We start from the raw sequence: 8932 nt of genomic DNA, 5'->3' as shown, positions 1-8932 counted from the left end.
AAATGCAGTAACACTTTAGTTTAGAGACCAATTCTTGCTGTTAGTTTACTAGTTGTTTATAATTATGCATATGACAAGCATATCGGCTACTTATAAAGCACACATTAATGGTTTATTATGCATGGCCATATTTAAGATCCCTTAATCCACCGCATACCTAAATGTAACGATTACCTCACTATTAATATGCATCAAATGAGGAGTTTATTGAGGCAAATGTTGTAGTTAACAGTTAGTAAATAGTGAGAATTGGCCCCCAAACTAAACCGTGACCAAAAAAATGCAACTACCAAAGTTATGGCCGTACTTTACTTACATTTGACCATGTTTTGCATTTAAGCTCATCTCTATAGCAGTGAAATCAAGCACCTGCTGTGCTGCACTGATCCCAGGTCAGAGGTCACTGGAAATGTGTCATAGCAACCTGGAGCACATTTTCTGTGAGACTGGAAGCTTTGCGACTGTTGAACGCAATGAAACGTGAAGCACGACTGGCTGTGGTGTGGTGTGTCTGAGACAAACAAATACAATGACTGAATGACCCGAAGAGGTCAAGAAGAGGCCGACCCATCAGGAAATGACAGGTCAAACCGAACCTTTAAGAAATCAATTCATAAACAATATCCTGTAGCAAAAGCAAAAAGGTGTTTCTCCTAGAGATTGAATGGAGTCTCCTGTGATTTATCTCCTAATCGCAGATCTCAAGCTCTTTCTCGCTTTCTTCTTTGCCATGTTCATATTTTTTTAGAAGAAACACGTTGAAATGAAGGAAGCCAGAAAAAAGGACAGCTCGAAACGGGTGTTTGGCAGGAAGAAGGGCTGTGAGGAGGGCGTGCTATTTTGAGCGATGCTTTATAGTGCTCTCGCCTCAATTAATTAAATGGTGGTTCTACAATTTCGAAACGCATTGACAGCATAAAGGAAACCTCTATCAGGAAATACAGCGATGATGAGATCCATAAAGGATTTTAGACAGCAGCAATATCTTTCAGGGCTGTAATTAAGTGTCTGAGCATGTAAAAGTAATAATTAGACTGGCGCATACAACACTCGGCACTGCCATCTAGTGCTTGGGGATGTGAAGTAAACTTTTATGATGACTGGTTTGAGTGACTGACAAGTACAAGAAAAGGATATGTGGCATTTGTGGTAAGCATTAATATGAGCACAACAAAATATGATCAAGACAAGGGTCTTTTCCATGCGAGATATATATTGCATATTTTCAGAATCACTTTCACATGTGCAAATTAAGACCGAAGCTGCATTGATTCTGTAGGAATCACATTTTCGTATTTATTGTGTTACAGATTTAAGGTTGGACACACTACTGTTTAAATGTTTTGTGGTTGATAAGATTTTTTTTTTTTTTTTTTTACGTTTTTGAAAGAAGTCTCTTATACTCAAAGGCTGCAGTGTTCAAAAAATACAAATATTGTGAATATCATTACAATTCAAAATGTTCTTTTTTTAATGCATTTAATGCATATTCCTTCGGAAATCATTCTGATTCTGATTTGCTTCTCAAGAAACGTTTCATGTTATTATCAATGTTGAAAACAGCTTCATATGTTTTGGAAACCATTATACACTTTTTCAGGATTCTTTGAAAGAAAGTTCAAATAGAAAGTTCAAAAGAACAGCATTTATTTGAATTATTATTATGTTTTGTAAGAATGTGACAGGGTTATTATACTTAGCTAAAACTGAAATCATAAAACAATTTTTGTTATTTAAAATTAACTATGGATAAAAACGTATTTAATTCAGCTAGTTGTCAAGGCAACATGATTTAACAATAAATTACCTATAAACCAGCAACCAGCATGCAGTTTTTCTAATTATTACAGAATAATTACACCTGCCATCCTTAGCATGTCCAAGAAAAGCTACAGCACAAAGACCAAGAAACATTATGTGACATTATTTGTATTACGTGTGCATCAAGCAGTCGTGCATGCTTTTAAACAGCTTCAGATCGAATGGATATGAAGATACCATGGTGCTAAGTAAGTTAAAGCCCACCTAAAACGATGTTTGGCCAAATGTCAGAGTCTATATAGTCTGATCAAACCAAAGCATACAGTTTGGATCTCATTGCAAACAGCTCTGCAAACGCTCTCTGAATGCTAGATGCAGGGAAGATCCTCTGTGGCCGAGGCTGCTGGAAAACTCATAAAGTTGGAAGGAAAAATGGATGGGGCTGAATCTTTAGGGAAACTATGATGGGATTTGCAATAACGCCGAGACTCGGAAGACAAATGATCTTTCACAAGGACAATGAATACATTTTTTTTTTGTTTTTCATATTTCAAATGTTGAGAAATGCATTTGTTTACCTTTGACAAGCATTATAAACGGATGACCCTTTGTTGAATAAATTACAGTTTGGTGCTGTATCACGTTTCAACAGAAATGTCAAGTGGTTCCTTCCTCTCGCCGCTCTCTCATATTGCTCAATGGTCCTGGAGGAGAAGGCCACTTACTGAAGGACCTGCAGGGCCACTCGTTCTCCCTCTCTCGCTCCTTCTTAAATTCAGCACGGCACGTGAACGGCCACCCGGAGCCTGATATATGGACCACTCACTCGCTCTTCCTTCTTCCTGAAGTCTCGTTATCAAAATTCCTCCGTGATTTACAATCTTTTTCCATGGCTAATGGAGAACAGAGCAGAACGGGGCCCGTGTCCAACGTGTTGATGCTAAATGAGCAGCTATATGGGAAAGATTTTCCTGCAGGGGAAAAAACAAACAGCTTATTTGATTCATTTTGAATTCCATATTCGTTATTGATATATTTGCTTTTGCTGTAATTTAAGGAAGTAGGGCTAAAGGCACACCTTGAGGGCAAAATAATATAAAATGGTTTTATGGAACATTGACGGGGCAACAGATTTTATGTGAGAATAATAGAAAGTGGTATGCTTTGTTTAAAAAAGGCACCCATATTGATACAACTATAACTTGTTTTGCGTAATATCTTAAGTTAAAACAAACAAGAATTTATTGTGTTCAAGAAATCTACTGTCATTAAACATGTTCATTTTCATTTTTTTTCAAAGTCAAACTTTGAAGGAGATCCCGAGATCATTTAATATGACTTCAAATTATATGATATGATTCATATCATATTTTTATATTATGGTTTCATTACAAATATAGTGATTATCTCTAAGGTGGACACCCAGCTTTATACTGACGGTAAATCTAACCATGTCATGTCAACAAATGGAAAAGCCAGCTATAGCTATTTATTATCACGTCAGTTATTGAGCACCAACAGCAGGGGTGATATTTACTCCAAATACCACAACCACTTTTACATTTAGGTTTAATTTGTACCCTGAACAGAACTGAAAATAATTAACAAGATCTTTAGGTAGAATTTTATTCATTTTCATTTGCTACGTAAATCTAACCATACATACATACAATTCCCACAGAATGAAATAACTCCACCCCGTAGTCAATTCTAATGATCCCATTGGTCGATTATAGTGATTACCTGCATGCAACCCTAACCCCTAACCTTACCCACACCCCAAAATTAACCAGAGTAATAGACTGCACTTGAGCTTTTAAGGAATAGTTCAACCAAAAATAGAAAATTCTGTCATTAATTACTCAATTACCTGTAAGACCTTCGTTCATCTTTGGAACGCAAATCAAGATGTTTTTGATGGAATCTGAGAGCTCTCTGACCCTCCCATAGACAGCAAGGTAACTACCACGATCAATACTCAGAAACATAGCAAGGAGATCGGTAAAATAACCCATGTGACAACCGGTCACATATAAACTTGTAATTTTACGAAGCCATTAGAATACTTTTTTTGTGCGCAAAGAAATAAATTATAACATAATTTATTCAGCAATTCTTCTCCCCGAGTTACCGTCTTCCGCCATTTTGGAGTACCCCAGAATATAATCAACGTAATTAGCCTTACGTTGGTAGACATCGCGCATATGCTGAACGTAAACAACGCACATCAAGGATCAGCCAAATTTCCACGGGCATAGTGAAATGCGAATGTTGATTATGGAAGGCAGACGGGGCCAAAAGGCTTTAAACGGGACTTGTGAAATTTGACCGTGTTAACACAACAACATGCACAGCAGCCAATGAAGTTGCTGTATTTGAGACTTGCATATGTGATGCGATGGTGCTTTGGTACAGTACTTATACAACAATTTATTGTGTTCAAGAAATCTACTGTCATTAAACATGTTCATTTTCATTTTTTTTCAAAGTCAAATGTATGATAATACATCAGATGATGTAACCCCTGCATTAGCCATAGCCATCTTTTCAGAAGTGAGGGGGACAGACGTGTCAAATGTAATAATAATATGTATTTTTTTAAATTACAGGTTTTATTTTTCTCTTATTTCTGAATTTGATTTGACTAAGAAATCAAATACAATGCTGGACAATAACCAATCATTTGTATTCTATAATATTTTTCTTATATTTTCCTAATTACAATTTTTGATTACAATTCAAAATTACAATTTTATGATTTGGCTATATACTACAAACATGTTTTTCTTTCCCATTTCTATCACAGAATAAGGCAGAATAGTTTCTATACTGTAATAAATGCAATGTCAATTAGCGCTGCATTATTCATGTAACTTATTTATTACATGGAGATGACATATACTGTATTGTCGCAATTGTGTTTAATGTCTTCACATTTCATCAGTCCAAACATTTCTGCTTTTAATCATCTTATACGGCATAGCTGGATGCTTTTGTCCATATTAGGGATTTCCTGGCACGTCATAAGTTATTACTTTTATGAGGCTGTTTTGGACTTTCTGCACGAGAGCGCCCTCCGGATTTGAGTATGAATGAAACAGACACTGTGAAACAGTCCCCCACGTATTTTATGCCCATGCATAATGGTACATTTGTATGCATGTATGCAAACATTGTTATATATTTTTTCATGCGGGATAATGCATGTCAGTCTTATCATGTCATGATTTGTCATGTCCTTGTTAGTTTGACTAGTTCAGCATTCTCTCTCAACTAGAAAGGTCTTAATTTATATTCTAACATTAATTTATCACAGTAGATATCAGTAAACAATGCTACAATGAACTAAAGAATAAACCATAAACTGAGCTTTCAATGTTGTTACGAAAAGGGTGAAGCTGATTGGATGGTTCTTGTCACATGATCCGCGGTGCACTTGTGGCATTCTGAAAATTTGAGATGTTTTCATCTTGCTGCGGCATAGACACGCCTGGAAAAAACGAGCGTGTCAAAACCACGTCACTTCTATTATGAGTGTGCTTGCTCTGCGTCTACATTTGAAATAACGAACTTGAGCATGCAAAGGGCACGACATGTGAACGGCCCCTAACATGGACAGAATGTGGGTGTCTTCTAGGCATGGGCCGATTACCGGTTTCAAGGTATATCGCGATTTGAAAATTTCACGGTTTCAAAACCGCTAATATTTTTCGTTATACCGTTCCTGCGGTATGCGCCGTTTTTCATGTCTCCTCAAAGACTGTTGACCTAGAAAGGTCTTAATTTATATTCTAACATTAATTTATCACAGTAGATATCAGTAAACAATGCTACAATGAACTAAAGAATAAACCATAAACTGAGCTTTCAATGTTGTTACGAAAAGGGTGAAGCTGATTGGATGGTTCTTGTCACATGATCCGCGGTGCACTTGTGGCATTCTGAAAATTTGAGATGTTTTCATCTTGCTGCGGCATAGACACGCCTGGAAAAAACGAGCGTGTCAAAACCACGTCACTTCTATTATGAGCGTGATTGCTCTGCGTCTACATTTGAAATAACGAACTTGAGCATGCAAAGGGCACGACATGTGAACGGCCCCTAACATGGACAGAATGTGGGTGTCTTCTAGGCATGGGCCGATTACCGGTTTCAAGGTATATCGCGATTTGAAAATTTCACGGTTTCAAAACCGCTAATATTTTCCGTTATACCGTTCCTGCGGTATGCGCCATTTTTCATGTCTCCTCAAAGACTGAAAGTGTAGGAATCTCTCAGGTTGAGTGCAGTGTAGAGAGTAACACGACCCTCCTCCTCCTGTTGGTGCGAGCAAGCGGTCAGTCACGTGTAGGACGGCCGAACTTAAGGAGCTTCCTCAGGAACTTACTCGATCGGCAACCGGACGTTTTTTGTCTTATTGCAAGCAACTCGTCTCTGTTCTGGACTTGTACAAACTGCGTTGCAATGCAATCGTTTTCCAAAATGTCATTTATGTGAAAATATGAAGTCTGTAAACACCCGTTAACACAGGCCAGAGACGCTGAAGAGGGACGCAAAGAGAAAAATACTGTAGCAGGCAGATCACTTACTGATCATGATGCACGAACTATTGGAAGAAAATCCTCAATATTGATTGATTGTGTTGAAAGGTGCTCCACGCATTCTGTTTATCATTATTTACAGGCCTCCAAAATACTCTCCAGCCTTTGTTGAAGAGTTCACAGAAATACTATCAATGATTTCCTCAGAGTTTGACAGTTTTGCTATTGCAGGGGATTTTAATATTCACGTTGATAATGCAGAAAACAAAACTACAAAATAAATTATAACTGTTTTAAATAGATTGCACTATATTTTATGTATAATCGTTTTCTTAAATTAATTTTTTCAAATTTTTAAAATCATTTTCAAAGTTTTAAAATTCCTTGTTTTATTGTTGTGATTATTTTTTTCTTTTCTTTTATGTAAAGCACTTTGATTTACCATTGTGTATGAAATGTGCTATACAAATAAACTTGCCTTGCCTTGCCTTGTTCCTAATATACTGTATGTTACTCAAAAACAAAATATATTGTGTTTTTTTTACCCAGTCATTTAAAAATAACACATTTTAGAGCTGTAACGACAATACCGTGATATTTTTGCTTAAGGTTATCATACCGTCAAAATCTCATACCGGCCCATGCCTAGTGTCTTCAAATACAAAAAATCACGTTAACGCAGACGAACAGTGCGTTTTGACACAGTCAAATTTAATGCATTCTGTTTAAATTTTTTTGTCCCTGTCTGCCTTCCATAAAAAAATTTGTGTCTTCAAGCCTATCAAGGATCAGCCAGATGTCCACAGGCATAGTGAAAGCAAATGTTTATGAAAGTGTTGCGGTGATTGTTTGTGCCATCTAGTGGTTTAGAGGAGAATCCAATCATAAGCACCTCTTACCCCGGTGCGCCAATGTGTCCAGTCATCTATGCCATCTTTTATTGATTGATTGATTTATTTAATTGATTGATTGATTACTGCTTCTCATATACTTTCAGGGTCTAGCTATATCACACAGGTTAGATTCTTGCATAACCTCTCTTAAAATTACCAAAATTATCTTTAAGGAAGATTTTTGATTAAAAAACGAAATCCTTAGTGACCGTGCTGAAAATATCACATGTAAATATATGCTTATCTTCATCTTAAAATGCCAAAATCACATATGGTAGAACAGATAGAGCAGCCCTCAAATACTTGAGTTGAAATGTAGCATTAAATCATAACAGTATGCGCGTAAATAAACTGAAATCAATGGCCATTTTACTGAGATTCAAATTTTTAAAATCATTTTCAAAGTTTTAAAATTCCTTGTTTTATTGTTGTGATTATTTTTTTCTTTTCTTTTATGTAAAGCACTTTGAATTACCATTGTGTATGAAATGTGCTATACAAATAAACTTGCCTTGCCTTGCCTTGTTCCTAATATTCTGTATGTTACTCAAAAACAAAATATATTGTGTTCAGCGGAAAAAGTTTTTTTTTTTTTACCCAGTCATTTAAAAATAACACATTTTAGAGCTGTAACGACAATACCGTGATATTTTTGCTTAAGGTTATCATACCGTCAAAATCTCATACCGGCCCATGCCTAGTGTCTTCAAATACAAAAAATCACGTTAACGCAGACGAACAGTGCGTGTTGACACAGTCAAATTTAATGCATTCTGTTTAAATTTTTTTGTCCCTGTCTGCCTTCCATAAAAAATTTGTGTCTTCAAGCCTATCAAGGATCAGCCAGATGTCCACAGGCATAGTGAAAGCAAATGTTTATGAAAGTGTTGCGGTGATTGTTTGTGCCATCTAGTGGTTTAGAGGAGAATCCAATCATAAGGACCTCTTACCCCAGTGCGCCAATGTGTCCAGTCATCTATGCCATCTTTTATTGATTGATTGATTTATTTAATTGATTGATTGATTACTGCTTCTCATATACTTTCAGGGTCTAGCTATATCACACAGGTTAGATTCTTGCATAACCTCTCTTAAAATTACCAAAATTATCTTTAAGGAAGATTTTTGATTAAAAAACTAAATCCTTAGTGACCGTGCTGAAAATATCACATGTAAATATATGCTTATCATCATCTTAAAATTCCAAAATCACATATGGTAGAACAGATAGAGCAGCCCTCAAATACTTGAGTTGAAATGTAGCATTAAATCATAACAGTATGCGCGTAAATAAACTGAAATCAATGGCCATTTTATTGAGAAAACATATTGTTATTGTGCTTGATCTGAAATTCACCACCTATTATAGAATGAGCATTGCTGATTGAGATATGTAGTGAGAAATTATGCACATAACCGATCAAAAAATGTATTGAGAAATGCATACAACCAATTGTAATGTATGATGGGAATATGAAAACATACTGCATAGTAGGAATGATGTTGCATAATGCTGCATGAGCATTTATTTTGTGAAAGTACTATTCCTATTTTGTCACGTACACATAAATCATTTTCAGTTTTGATTTTATTTAAATATATTTAAATTGGTGGAGTCTATGATGTTGTAAAGTTACACCAATTGATCAAAAACCAGCATACATACTGATGAAGCAGATCGACCTAATTAAAGCGAATTGCCATTGTGTGCTGTGATGCTCATGTAAGGCAAGTGGG

The sequence above is a fragment of the Sinocyclocheilus grahami genome, unplaced genomic scaffold (assembly GCF_001515645.1).
Source record: "Sinocyclocheilus grahami isolate Dianchi unplaced genomic scaffold, SAMN03320097.WGS_v1.1 scaffold404.1, whole genome shotgun sequence".
Lineage (NCBI taxonomy): Eukaryota > Metazoa > Chordata > Actinopteri > Cypriniformes > Cyprinidae > Sinocyclocheilus > Sinocyclocheilus grahami.
Note: the sequence above shows the minus strand (reverse complement) of the source record.